The sequence below is a fragment of the Penaeus chinensis genome, chromosome 8, assembly GCF_019202785.1.
Source record: "Penaeus chinensis breed Huanghai No. 1 chromosome 8, ASM1920278v2, whole genome shotgun sequence".
Classification (NCBI taxonomy): Eukaryota; Metazoa; Arthropoda; class Malacostraca; order Decapoda; family Penaeidae; genus Penaeus; species Penaeus chinensis.
In genome coordinates, this window is record NC_061826.1 from 37,425,265 (window position 1) to 37,438,937 (window position 13,673).

Genomic DNA, 13,673 nt, shown 5'->3' on the forward strand with positions numbered 1-13,673 from the left:
CATAATTACGTAAGATTAATCACCCGGAGCGTCGAGCGTGTGATATACGTGTGAGAAAACGCGCTTCTTAATGGATCTTAAGGAGGTACTGCTCTGATTTTTTATTTTCTTTTTTTATTGTTTTTGTGACTTTCCTTCTGTGAGGTGATTGGGGAATTCCTTTTTTTTTTTTTTTTTTGGCTCTTTTTACTTGCTTTTCATCGTGCGTCGGATACATATTAGGCAAGCTGTAAATCAAGCTCAGGAATCAATTAACTGTAGCTGTAGCCACCCTCATTTGCATAACAGATAACTCATGTTTGCATAAGATTATAATTAGAGCAAAACTATATTAGTGTAACATCAGGCCACACTGGGGAGCCAACTCGTTATCTGAAATTCCTGTCCGAAAATATATATATTTCTGCTTTTGAAGAATCGGTGAGAGTGGAGAGAAGAGAAGAGAGAAGGGGAGGGAAGAGAAGGGGGAAGGGGAGGGTAGAGAAGAGAGAAGTCGAGGGTAGAAAAGGGAGAAGGGGAGGGAAGACAAGAGAGAAGGGGAGAGAAGAGAAGGGAGAAGGGGAGCGATGGGACAGTCCGACGTACAAATTGGCGCGCAGAACCCTTGTCACATGACGTCAAACATGACATCATTCAAGGATCCTGTTAACAGCTGTGTGCACAAGCTCTTCCGTCGTTCAAATGACATCAATTCGCAATCTTATTCATCACTCATGTTCACTGACGTGTTCATGAATTCAGAGACATCTTTACAATTAAAATCGACATCATCGTCGTGTCAACCTCCGTGTTCACAATCATATTGGAAATCGTCGTGTTCACCGTCGTGTTCACACTCATGTTCTCCGCCGTGCCCAGCGCCTCCCGCTTGTCTCAGCCGCTTTACGGCATCCGCAGCCGGCGACCTTGAGCCTCGTCGTGCTGTTGTTCTCGACATTGTTCTACACTACTTACGTGGGTGAGTTATACCCCTCCTCCCTGATGACTAGTTCCGGCACGTAATAGTTGGGCAACCACGCTAGCCTTGCGGGAGCGCCTGACATCACAAAGAGCATGCAGTACTTTTTAGGAGAGGATGGGCGGCCCGTGTATACATTTCGGCTCATCTCGCCGCGACAGCCCTTTAAGAGGAATGTTTGCTACTTCGCCCCTGCATTACCTCTTTATTGCCTGTGGTAATGATGGTCCCCCACAGAAGCAGGAAGACGGACCGAAGGCGAGGCGATACTAAAAAGGACTCGAGAAACAGTAATTTGCGTCGCGTTGCCGGTTCATTATCGAGCTTCGGATGTTTTGCCTGTCCCTCTGAACTCCCCTTGCCATACGTATGATCGTATTATATCTCGCGATGCCTGTTCTTATTAGCATTTCTTTTTCAGCGTTGTTTCTTTAACCCTCTTGAGTTTTTTCTTTTTTTCTTTTTTTTTAATAACCTTTTTTTTTTTTAATGAAGTTTTTCCCTTTCTATTTTTGCCTCTCCATTTTCTTTCCATCCCTAATTTCTTACTGTTTCTTAATTTCATTTTTTTTCTTTCCATAACCTAGAAGGGGAGGAAAGAGAAGGGAGAAGGGGAGAGAAGAGAAGGGAGAGGGGGAGGGAAGAGAAAAGAGAAGGGAGAAGGGGAAGAAAGAGAAGGCAGAAGGGGAGGGAAGAGAAGAGAATGAGGAAGAGAAGAAAAGGAAAAAGAGGGGAGAGGAATAAATACACACCTTTTATATTACGTAATACCACATGTACCCAGACGCGTATTAACAAGAAGAGAGAGAAAAGGGAAAGAAAGATAAGAAGCACCCACCATGACCTGTGGTCGACCCGCAGGCAATTTCCGTCGTGAGAAGAATAGATTATTTATCAATCAGCGAGAAGCCACTTCCTCTGCTCGTTGACTCAAGTACCCTCATGTCTAAATATTTAAGTACTCTCATGTCGAAATATTCAAGTACTCGTATGTCTAAAAATTCAAGTACTCGCATGTCTAAATATTCAAGTTCTCATTGTCTAAATATTCAAATATCGAAACATTTAAAAACATTTAAACACTCGAAAACGTAAATACTTAAATCCCCCGATACCTACGCACTCGTCCCCCCCCCCCCCCCCCCCCACACGCACACCGAATATTTAAATCCCCTAATTCTCCGAAAGACAGAATCCCCTAAAAGCAAGGAACGCCAGGCTATACGCACTCTAATCCCCCCCCCCCCCCCCATGCCCGCCCGACGCGACCAATCCCCACAAGGCCGAGCCATAAACCGGAACGCATGTTAGTATGTTGCGAGGTTCCCGTGCATAAACATGTCTCCGCGGCCTTACTTGGGGCGCATTTGTTAATGAAGCGGAGTTTGCGGAGACGGGAGGGAAAGAAGGAGGGAGGAAAAGGAGGGAGAGGGAGGAAAAGGAGGGAGAGGGAGGGAGGGAGGGAGGGAGGGGAGGGAGGGAAGAGAGAGGGGGGAGGAAAGGAGGTAGGAAAGAGAGAGAGAGGGAAAGGGGGGAGGGAGAAAAGAGGGTGGGTGGGTAGTAGGAGAGAAAACGAAAGAAGAAAGGGAAGGAAGGGGGAGAAAGAAGGGAAGGAGAAGGGAAAGAAGAAGGGAAGGAGGGAGGGAGGGAATGAAGGAGGGAAGAGAGAGCCGTCCCTACAAACAGCAAGCAATAAGACGAGAGAACACGCTCGCGATAAGGAACGGAGGAGGAGGAGGAGGAGCTTCTAGGACCCCCTCGTCTCCTCCCCCTTCGCCCCCTCCCCCCCTCCCCCCCGCCAACCGCAACAACATGGCGGCAATAAATGGACTAATTACTCTCTCTGCTGAAGGTTAAGTCTCATTGGAAAACAGGAATGAGGAAGGATGATGATGAAAAAAAAGGAGAGATTGAAGCGGAGATCGGAGTGTAGTGATGGCGATGATGATGGTGATGATGGTGGTGATGATGGTGATGGTGGTGATGGTGGTGGTGGTGGTGGTGGTGGTGTTGATGGTGTTGGTGGTGGTGGTGATGGTGATGATGATGATGATGATGATGATGATGATGATGATGATGATGATGATGATGATGATGATGATGATGATGATGATGATGATGATGATGATGATGATGAAGATGATGATGGTGATGATGGTGGTGGCGATGGTGATGGTGGTGGTGATAATGATGATGGCTTGGGTAATGATTGTTACTGTGGTGATATTGATGTCCCCTGCGACGAAGAAAGAAAGAGAGAAAGCAAGAGAATAAAGGAATACCCCGCCCCCCCCATATATTCCCTCCAGCATCGGTGATCTATGCGCGGGGGTCTTAGGCCCGGGTAGCAATGGGTGGTCTGGTTGGCAACTGTGGGTGGCTGGCCGAGATGGTAACACTGGCGCCTCCCGTTGCTCGCCTGTCACCAGATCGGCGCTTACAGGCCTTTAACCCCCCCCCCCCCCCCCCCCCCCGTATCCGCGTTGTTCGCACTTCGTGAGAACAAAAACAATAACATCTATACTGAATTACATTATGCGTTATATATGCCTGTTACATACATACAGGCACGCACACGCAAACACACGCACACAAGCACACACGCGCGTGCGCACACGCACAGACACACACACACATATATATATATATATATATATATATATATATATATATATACAATATAAATATGCATACATATACACCTGTATATACATATACAAATATACAGTAATACACACTCGCATACACTCGCACACGCCTTACAGCACGCACTACTCATAATTTAAAGCCTTTCTTCTTGTATATATTCAAAACATTTTCCCAAGCCTTCACATTTATATATATCTACAGGCCACTCCCTCCCTCCATTCCTTCCCTTCTCCCCTATCATCCCTATCTCTCTCCCTCCTTCCTTTCCTCCTTCCTCCTTTCCTTCCAGCCTCCTTCTCTCTCTCTCCTTCCCTCCCTTTCTTCCATCGTCCCTTTCTTTAATCCTCTTCCCCTCCCTCCCTATTTGTCTCCCTTTTTTTGTTTTACCCTTCCTCCTTTCCCCTTTTCCTCTCTTCCTCCCTCCCATCCTCCCTCACTCCTTCCTCCCTCTTCTCTCCTTCCCCCCTTTTCCCCCTTTCTTTAACCCTCCCTCCCCTTCTCCTCCCCCTCCCTCCCTCCCTATCCCCCCACCCACCCTCCCAGTCCCTCCCTCCCTCCTTATCCCTCCCTCCCACCTTCCCCCTCCCTCCCTCCCTCACCCCTTTTCCCCCTTTCTTTAACAATCTCTCCCTCCCCCCTTCCCATCCCCCCTCCCTCTTTTCCCTATCCTTCCCTCCCTCCCTCCCTCCCTCCCCCCACCCATCTAAATATGACTATCACCCTCAAAATCTCAAAGGGTCAAGTAATACACACCTTCCCCCATGCATACCTATCTCTTGTTCTCATACATACATTTCCCGGACAGAGTCGTTATCCGAAATTACTTTTATCTTTGAATTATACGCTGCATACGAGACGGTTCGGCCTCCCCCATTTTTTTTAGATTTTTTAGGCCTGTGATTTTAGGCCTATTGAGATTTTATTTCGATGCCTTGTTATTTTTTGTGGGGTACATTATTAGTAACGAAGATTGAGCCGTTTGCGGTTTTGTTTTTCATTTGTTTTCCCACGTGACTTTTGAAAGACATAAATATTTATAATTTTCCCCAGAGAGCCAAACAAAACCTATTTTCGATTTTTCTCTCTCTTTTTTTAACTATTTTCGCTTTTATTTTCTTGCTCTTTACATTATTACCTGCACAACCCAACCGCATTATTTCCTTTAAAGTAACAAAAGAAAAAAATTATACAAATCCATAAACACAACTTTTTTTTCCCACCCCAGGTTTTTTCCCACCCCCCTCCCCCCCGAAAAAAGGAACAATGCCAGAAGAAATGGAAAACCATAAATAAAAGCAACAAATATATCTAATAGTCTTCGGAACAATCACCTCTTTATCTCTCTCTCTCTCTCTCTCTCTCTCTCTCTCTCTCTCTCTCTCTCTCTCTCTCTCTCTCTCTCTCTCTCTCACTCTTTCTTTCTCCTTCTCTTTCTCTTTCTCTTTCTCTTTCTCTTTCTCTTTCTCTTTCTCTCTCTCTCTCACTCTCTCTCTCTTTCTCATCTCATCTCATCTCTCTCTCTCTCTCTCTTTCACCCCCCCCCCCCCTCACACACACACTACACGAGCACAACATGAAGCCATCAAAGAGCCAACCTCCCTCATCCCTCTAACAACGCCTCCCGCGCAAGGGTGAAAATCGCGAGCTAAACGGAGGGGAGAATGACCCCTAGCGTCGGTCCCAACACCTTCACGCTCGTCAGGGGGTACGAGTCGGGCCAATTATCCAAGCTATTAGGACAAATTATTGTACGCTGTGCGCTTCGATCATCTGCCGGTGGTCTGGTGGGTGGGGGGTGATGGGGGTAAGGAGGGGGTGAAGGTGACGAGAAGGTGGGGGTGAAAGTGAAGATGGGTGGGGTGAGGTGAAGGTGAGGGAGGGTGGGGTGAGGGAGGGTGGGGTGAGGAGAAGGTAGGGGTGAAGGTGAGGAAGGGTGGGGGTGAAAGTGAGGAAGGGTGGGGGTGAAGGCGAGGAGACGAGGGGATGAGGGTGAGGAAGGATGGGGGTGAAAGCGAGGAGAGGAGGGGAGGAAGGGGAGGTGGAGGCGAGGAGAGGAGGGGGTAAAGGTGAGGAAGGGTTGGGGTGGAAAGGATGAGGAAGGGATGAAGGTGAGAGTGGAGGTGGTGGAAAGATTAGGAAGGAGGAAGAGGAGGAGGAGAAGGAGGAGGAGAAGGAGGAGGAGGAGGGGGAGGTGTTAAAAGTAGAGGGGAAAAGAGTGTGAAGGACAGGGACAGATGGGGGGGGGGGGGTCAAGGGATAAGGGAAAAAGTTTAAAAAAGCGATAAAAATGTACTGAAATAGAAAGAGGAAAGGAAAAGGAAAAGTGGAGCTCGCGCGAAAGAGAGAGAGAGAGAGAGAGAGAGAGAGAGAGAGAGAGAGAGAGAGAGAGAGAGAGAGAGAGAGAGAGAGAGAGAGAGAGAGAGAGAGAGAGAGAAAGGCAAAGACAGACAGACACACGCACAGTCAGAGTCAAACAATCAAGGAAGATAAGTAAAACAGGGAAACCGCTCGTAGGATGCCCCACGAGCGAAAGCAACAGTAATTGGCGTAATCAGGAAGCCGCTGTGAGGGAGCAGTAATGGGAGCAGTTAAGGAGAGCATCATTAACCTGTCCCAGGTGCGTTTTCCCCGTAGCGCCAACACCTGAGCTTTTCCTTCCTCCGGAGACAGCGAATCTTGTGAAATCGGTAAGAAGTAATTACGACCTTTCCACGGCTGAAATTGTGTGCCCTTTACACTGTGGATGCCATAGGAATAGGCCTATATACTCATTTTAACAAGGCCTAATAGTACCCAATAATACCTTCCAGTTTAGATACTTTTAATCATAACTTTATACAAGAGTTGCTTTATTTCCTTTTACGATTTTATTCTCCAAGCCCCGCATCTCCCAAGCTGGCGAAGGAGATTAGTCCACGGGAAAGTCTCCTAAAATCTTTGGAGTCGATTTTCTGCCTGGGCAATCCTCTCCCGAAGAAGAAGGTCGTTCCAGCCGCTTCGTCTTTCCGAGTGGGATCGGGAGTCACGGAGACGGTGCGGGGACGGGCCGACTCCGCTAACAACAAACCGGGTGAGACTAATGAAGTCGTAATTACGAGGTGGGTTAGAATGAGGTCCCTTTAAAGAATACTTTCCCCGGGGCATTTGTAAGTCTGAGTTGTAATATATCACCAAAGTGTCTCAGGTCATAAGCATCAACAGTCCCTCGATTAAAGGCTGGATACACACCGCTAATACAGCAGACTGGGCGGCTGGACCCGGTACAGCTACCTTGAAAGCGGGAAAATAATACATGAATAATATATACATCCTCCCCATCCTCAAACCAAACACATTAATCTTACGCACACACGCCTGGACTATACACCAGCCCTCCGAAAAATGCAAAACCCGAAAGCGAAAATAATGGACGAGCCATCGACGAGGCGGAGAACAAAGCACGCGCAATTATATCCTTAGGAGAGGTCGCCGAGCCCAGGACTATATAAGGCCCCTCCCGAGAGCTACCTGGTGACGACGCCCAGTGTAATCACAAGGGACGAGTACCTGTTCGCGTCCCCTGAAGAGCGAGCTGAGCGGCGGCGGCGGCCTCGCTTGATTTACGGCGCCGATCGCGAGGACAGGAAGGGGAGACCTACACGACTCGGATTGATCCAGCGTTAAGTATTGCTATGCTCTGGGTGGAGACGGCCGCTAATGATACAGGCGCGCGGCTCTCTGCGGTAACTCCGTGCTTATTAAAACCTTCAGGTACAGCAGGAGATACGATATAAGCATAGTTTAAAGCCCAATCTTACTATTTAAAATGAGACCACGGTGTACTTGGGCTGATATAATAAGGCCCGGTGGATATATCCATACGAACTTATTACACATCATAAACATGCTGTCACAAAGGGCTATAATTACACTTTATTAATTTTCTCTTTCCCGATCCTTACCATCAGAACCCAATTGCGAAAACAATAATGGATATGACCTTTACAATAGGTAGCTCCTCGCTGGAAATATTAACTGTCGGCCCTAAGTAATGATGAAGTGTCCTGAGCTGATGAGACGTATGCTGACACGACCTTAATTACGCAGCGCTGCTCTGGGACAAACAAACACTCCTATACTCTATTTCAAGAAACCTTACAGCCTTTCAGTATTCCTAGAATCCAAGTGTAGCGCGTCCCCGTGGTCGAGGACGCAGTAAATTTGCGAAGGCGAGTGAGCGCGCCGAGCAGAACGCCTCTTGCCTCTCCTGTAACAATGAATATTATTTAGCGTGTATGAATGGGCCACGAGCGGGCGTGTCCACCTTACCGTGACTCTGGAAACCGCTCTGTCATGGCCCTGTTGTAGGCGTCCTGAAGGCGGTAGCTGAACGCAGCCTGGATTTTGCGCGAGAGCGACGAGTCCTCCCCCTGCTGTTTCTGCTGCTGCTGCTGCTGCCATGACGGCGGGAGGCTACTGCTGGCGGTGCCCTTGCCCCTCCAGCCGGGATCCTCCTCCCCCGGCACAGCTTCCCGGTGCTCTAGCGTGGCACTGGACGACTGGCTGCCTCTGTAGGCGTCCTGGGGAAAGGCCCAGTGCGCGGGTGAGAACGAGTGCTCTGGGTCGCTGGAGGCGCGGCTCGGCCTCGAGTCGTGCGTGGCGGCGCTGAAGCAAGACCCCGAGCGGTCGAGGAGCGACGACGAGGACGAGTCCACCGACGAGTCCAGAGAGAAGTCCAGCGTGTTGATAGACGAGCGTCGCCAGACGCCGCCCGCGCCTCGAGCCTCGCACCCCTCGGGCAGGGACCTGCTGGAGGGCGTGGAGGTGAGGGGCATCGGGGGAGGGGGGGCGCCGGGGTAGGGGGGCTTCCCGGGCTGGTCCCGGCGCATGCACGGCCGGCCCTCGCCACACTCCCGGCACGTGCAGATCACGGACACGTACTGGTTGTGGCCGTACACGCGGATGCTGCACGACATTCTCACGGCCGCCCGGGGATCATCTCCGGGCAGTGGTAAGAGCGCGCTGTTTCAGCATCGGTCCAGCGGCCTCGCAAAAGCACTCTCTGGTATGTTCCCGAACGGTGCTGTTGCTTCAAAGTCACTAATGAGCAGAACTAGGTCAGGTGTTCGACGGATACGTACACGCTATAAAAATGTCCGGCTCATTTTATCACTCGAGAGCAGTAAGTAGCGATAACTCTAGCACAAGGCAGCTGTTATCAGCAGTCGCTCATATTTTAAATATGATGTATCCATCAAATAGAAATATATATATGTATATATTTTTTTCTTTTTAAGAAACCGAATAAAATCGCATTTTACTTTCCTGAAAAAAAGAAATAGAATAAAACAATCGCCCAAAAGCCTCCGATGGAAAACGAGAAACAACACAGACGTAAGAACAAATAAATAAATACTTGAAAGAAAAAAAAATCCGTCCTTCCCACCCCAGCAAACGTACAGATAAAAAGCCCAGATAACGCGCCCTCGACACAACACTCAGTTCCGCCGTCGCCCTTCCGCGCCCTTCGTTTTATGGCCGCACTCCTTCCCCGAGGATTAGTCGGAGGAAACTACCCTCGAGGAAGCCCTACCCTGCTCTATCCTGCTCTATCCTGCTCTATCCGGCGACGCGATCCGAGCGTGGCGAATCGGAACACCGCTCCCTGATGCTATCGGAGGCGTGAGTCGGCGCCGGGCAGCCCTACTTTCCTCGTGGAGATGGAAAAATGGATGATGGAAAAAAGATAAGGCACACTGCTGGAGAAGAGTGACGGGTGAATCTATTTTTGTCTGTTCTAACACCAGGTGAGGAGGTGGGGGGGGGGGGGGGGTGCGTGGAGGGGGAGGTGGGGGGAGTGGGAGAAGGGAGTGGGAGGGGAAGGGGGAAAGGTATAATAAGGGGGAAGGGGAATGGAGAGGGGGGAGAGAAGGGGGAGGGGTAGGGAGTGGGGAAGGAAATGGGAGGGGAAAGAAGTGGGGAAGAAAGCGGGGGGGAAGAGGAATGGAAAGAAGGGAGAGAATGGGAAGGGGAAAGAGAAGGGAAGGAGGGAAGAAGGGAGTATTTCGCCCAGGTGGAGGTGAAGAGACCACATTCAGTCCAGGTGGAAGGAGGGAAGGGAGCATTTGAAGCCCGGTGGAGTGGGCAAAGAAGGGGGCATTTGAAGCCAGACGGAGAGAGCGACGAAGGGTCAGCCACGCGGACACAAAGCCGGGATAAGATTGAAGCAGTCACGTTTCGGCTTCATTAAGGGATAACCTTGACTAAGAGGTGATCATCCCCCCCCTCCCCCTTCGTGCGAATACGGAATGTATAATCCCTTCTCCCGCCTCCTTTCGAACATTTATACAATCATGCACATACATACACGTCCTGATATATGTAACAGGACGTAAAAGTGTTATACTAGTCTCAAAAATACGACGAAATAATAATCTTATTACGTGTTATTTCCTAAATTAAATATTGAACAAATGAACACTAAGCATTCAGAGCACCCATTCGCTAACAACGAAAACAAGTAAACAACAACAAAGAGAAAACTAATAAAATGAAACAAAATATATCCCGCACACAAAAAACACCGACCAATAAAACAAAACAAGGAAACAAAAAAAAACGACAAAAGCAATAAATAAATAAAAAAATAATAATATATATATAACGCATATGCCTTTAACGAAATCTTGTATTCCCGCCATAACAACATACAAATAACGAACTTAATGGGTTACATCTGTCACGAACAAGGTTGATATCCGTTGCGTCGATGGATCGTAAATCTTGGATAAAAAAAATACTGATTTACGATAGATTTGATTTGCTTTCCTAATGGATCACTTCCTCTTAGGTAAGGGGAATTTTGGAAAATTGGTTTCTTGTTTATTTGATTATCTATCTATTTGTCTATGTTTTGTCTCTGTTTGTCTGTCTGTCTGTCTGTCTGTCTGTCTGTCTGTCTGTCTGTCTGTCTGTCTGTCTGTCTGTCTGTCTGTCTGTCTGTCTGTCTGTCTGTCTGTCTGTTGTCTATCTGTCTGTCTGTCTGTCTGCATATCTATTTACTCATTTATTTATTTAATTATTGATTTATCATTTACTGTACGTTTAACCTACAAACAACTGAACCTATATTTATTGGAACTATTTATTTACTTCTTCGTCTTCCCCTTTCATTATTATCTTCCTATATTTGTGGCTTCAATCTACAATATATCCCCCTGTTAAATTAAATAAATAAATAAATAAATAAAAAGATCCATCCCAAGTTTGGCAAGAAAAGCTATTAGGACCATCGTGATCGACAAGAACACGAGGCATTAATGATTGTTTATAAAATCAGAAAAAAAAAAAATTAACCTTGAGAAGAATTCAATTAATATCATGACGATAATTATATACAGCAACACGAGTGATGTTCCAATTAACGAAGGTAATTGTTCGGTAAAATTGGACTCATTCTTGTCTCAAGGTAAGTCACCTGTACTTGCCCGGACGAATTCATGAAGGGAAATAATATGGAATTATTTTGACGATGATATGACAAATTTGAATATATACTACAGGAAATGTGAAACGAAATGGAAGGACTTGATCTCATACTTGATAGAAGTCAACGGATATAAGCGCACATGCACACGTACACACAAGCACGTGCGCACACACGCTCGCTCACATGCACACACGCACAAATAATTAAATTAAAAAAAAAACAAACACGCACAACATCCATCTTCTTCCCACCCCTATAACCTTTTCTTTCCCCCACTCCCCCACCCACCCACCCACCCACGAGACACCAATCCGAGTCGGTGCGGGCGTGCGGGCGAGAGTGCGGGCGGGCAAGCGGGCGGGCAAGTGGGCGTGTTCCCAGATGAAAGTCGGTCCTCAAACTTTCGTCGGCGCTCGGGAGGTCGCAAGCCCCGCCCACCGCACAAAGAAAACGGGCAGCGGAGGAGCATCGCCTGTCCCCGGGTCCGTCGCGTCGGGAAGCTGAGCGATGGACGGAGGGGGTGAGGAGGTGGAAGGAATGAAGGGGGAATAGAGAGGGAGACTGATGGAGGAGGAAGGGAAAGGCGGGGAGATAGGGGTAAAGAAAGGTTGGGGGGGGGGGTAGGATTCGGGAACGAGCTTCTCTTTACTCACTGTCTCTTTAAACCCGCTCTGCTTTGGCCCGCTTGCTCCCGCTCATCCCTCACTGCTAAAGCCTTTCATTTTTTTCCCCGTCTCTCCTTTTCCTTTTGTCGTTCTGTTTCATCCATTCATTTTTTTCTCTCTTTCACGTATCCATTTATTTCTGACAGTTTCCTTTCCCTTCGCTCATCCGGGTATTATGGTTTCTAACGTGAATTAATCACCGGAGAAGCAGTTTCACAAGACATATGATTTTCGTTGACGTAACTGAGACTCCCCTCCGGGCCATCATTAACGGCGGGTTGAAGAGGAGAGAGTTATGGGCGTTAGTACAAGTTAGACCGAGCGATAGATAGCAACAAAGACTAAGCAATCTGAAGGAATATGATTAATCAAATGAGAGAGAATAATCAATAGATATCTTCCGCCTAAATGAATAAATATATGAATGGAGGGATGGATGGATAAACATAGCAGATAAGTCTAAAATTATCCTCCGCGACCTCGCAGTCTTAATGAATTCAAGTGTATCTGTTCTCTCTTGATAACCCCTCCCCCCCACTTCCCTTTCCCTCTATACCTCCTCTATTACCCCCTCCTCCTACCCCTGTACCCCTCGCATCACACCCTTAAACCCTACCCTCCGCGTGACCCTACGCCGAAGGAGGGGTAGCAGAGGTCATGCCCGAAGACGAGACACAGACGATGATGGTGATGACGCTGATGCTGATGATAATTACGACTCCCCTTCCCTCCCCCTCCTCCTCCTCCTCCCTCTCCGTCTACCCTACGACCCTTCAAAATGAAATGACCCCACCGCGTGACCCCTATCGACCTCACTAATGACCCCGGCGCGAGGAGAGGAGCGAGAGAAGAAGACACGAGAAGACTTACGGGGTGAGGGACTGGGGGTGAGGCCCTCTCCCGACCCACTGGCCCAGAACTAATATCGCACGACTTGCTACTGAAGAAGGGCCGGCCGGGGATTTAAAGGGTAAGGATGGGGATAAGGAGGGGGGGGGAGGGAATAAAGGGAGATTACGTAGAGGCGAAGATAGAAAAAAGGACGAGAACAAGGCTAGAAGAGAAAGGAGGAAAGGGGAAAGGTAGGGATAAGAGGTAGGAGGGGAAGGAATAAGGAGAGATTACGTAGATACGAGGACAAAAAGGAAGAGAACAGGGGTAAAAAAAAAGAGATGTAGAAAAAAACGGAGGATACAAGGTCAAGGAAGGAAAAGGGACATAGAGGGATAAGGAGAGGTGATGTAACAAATACCATTAGAACCCACGCCAAGGAAAATCGCGATAAGTTTGTCATTCGAAAACAAGAAAAACAGAGACAGACGAACAGACAGATTCCACACAACACACGAGAATCTCCCTTAAGGAAAAAAAAATCCTCTCGAGCAAAACTAATCTCCCTCTCATGCCACAACAAGAGGCCAGGACGCAAACACAGCGATCCCAGTGACAGCGAGCGTTCAAGAGCCTATTCACGAACGCCCGAAAAAAGCTTCAAATCCTCTCGGGGCGTCAGGATAGGAGCAGAATCCCTTTCAAAGGTGGCTGGCGGATTTCCTCGCTTATAGATCCTATCGTTGATTATCAGCGTCGAGATCTTTGTAATGACTTTAAAAAACTATATTTACGACCCTTTTCTACAGAAAAAAGTGAACAAAATGCAGCAATTACAAGGATTACATATAATCAACGTCATAAAATTTACTATCCGTTAAGGGCGAGAGTAATAGGCCTAGCTGGGATGTGAGCGACCTCGGCCTGTGTAAACACTGACGCCAAAGTCACGTTTTATGCACAAGCTTTACACATTTCCCCAAATACAAATTCTCTTACAAACTGACGCGTTCGTAATAACATATGCTAAGAGTTGACAATTGCAATAATTCTATCATCATGTATACTGACGTCATATTTCATAAATATTGTTCTGTCTTCT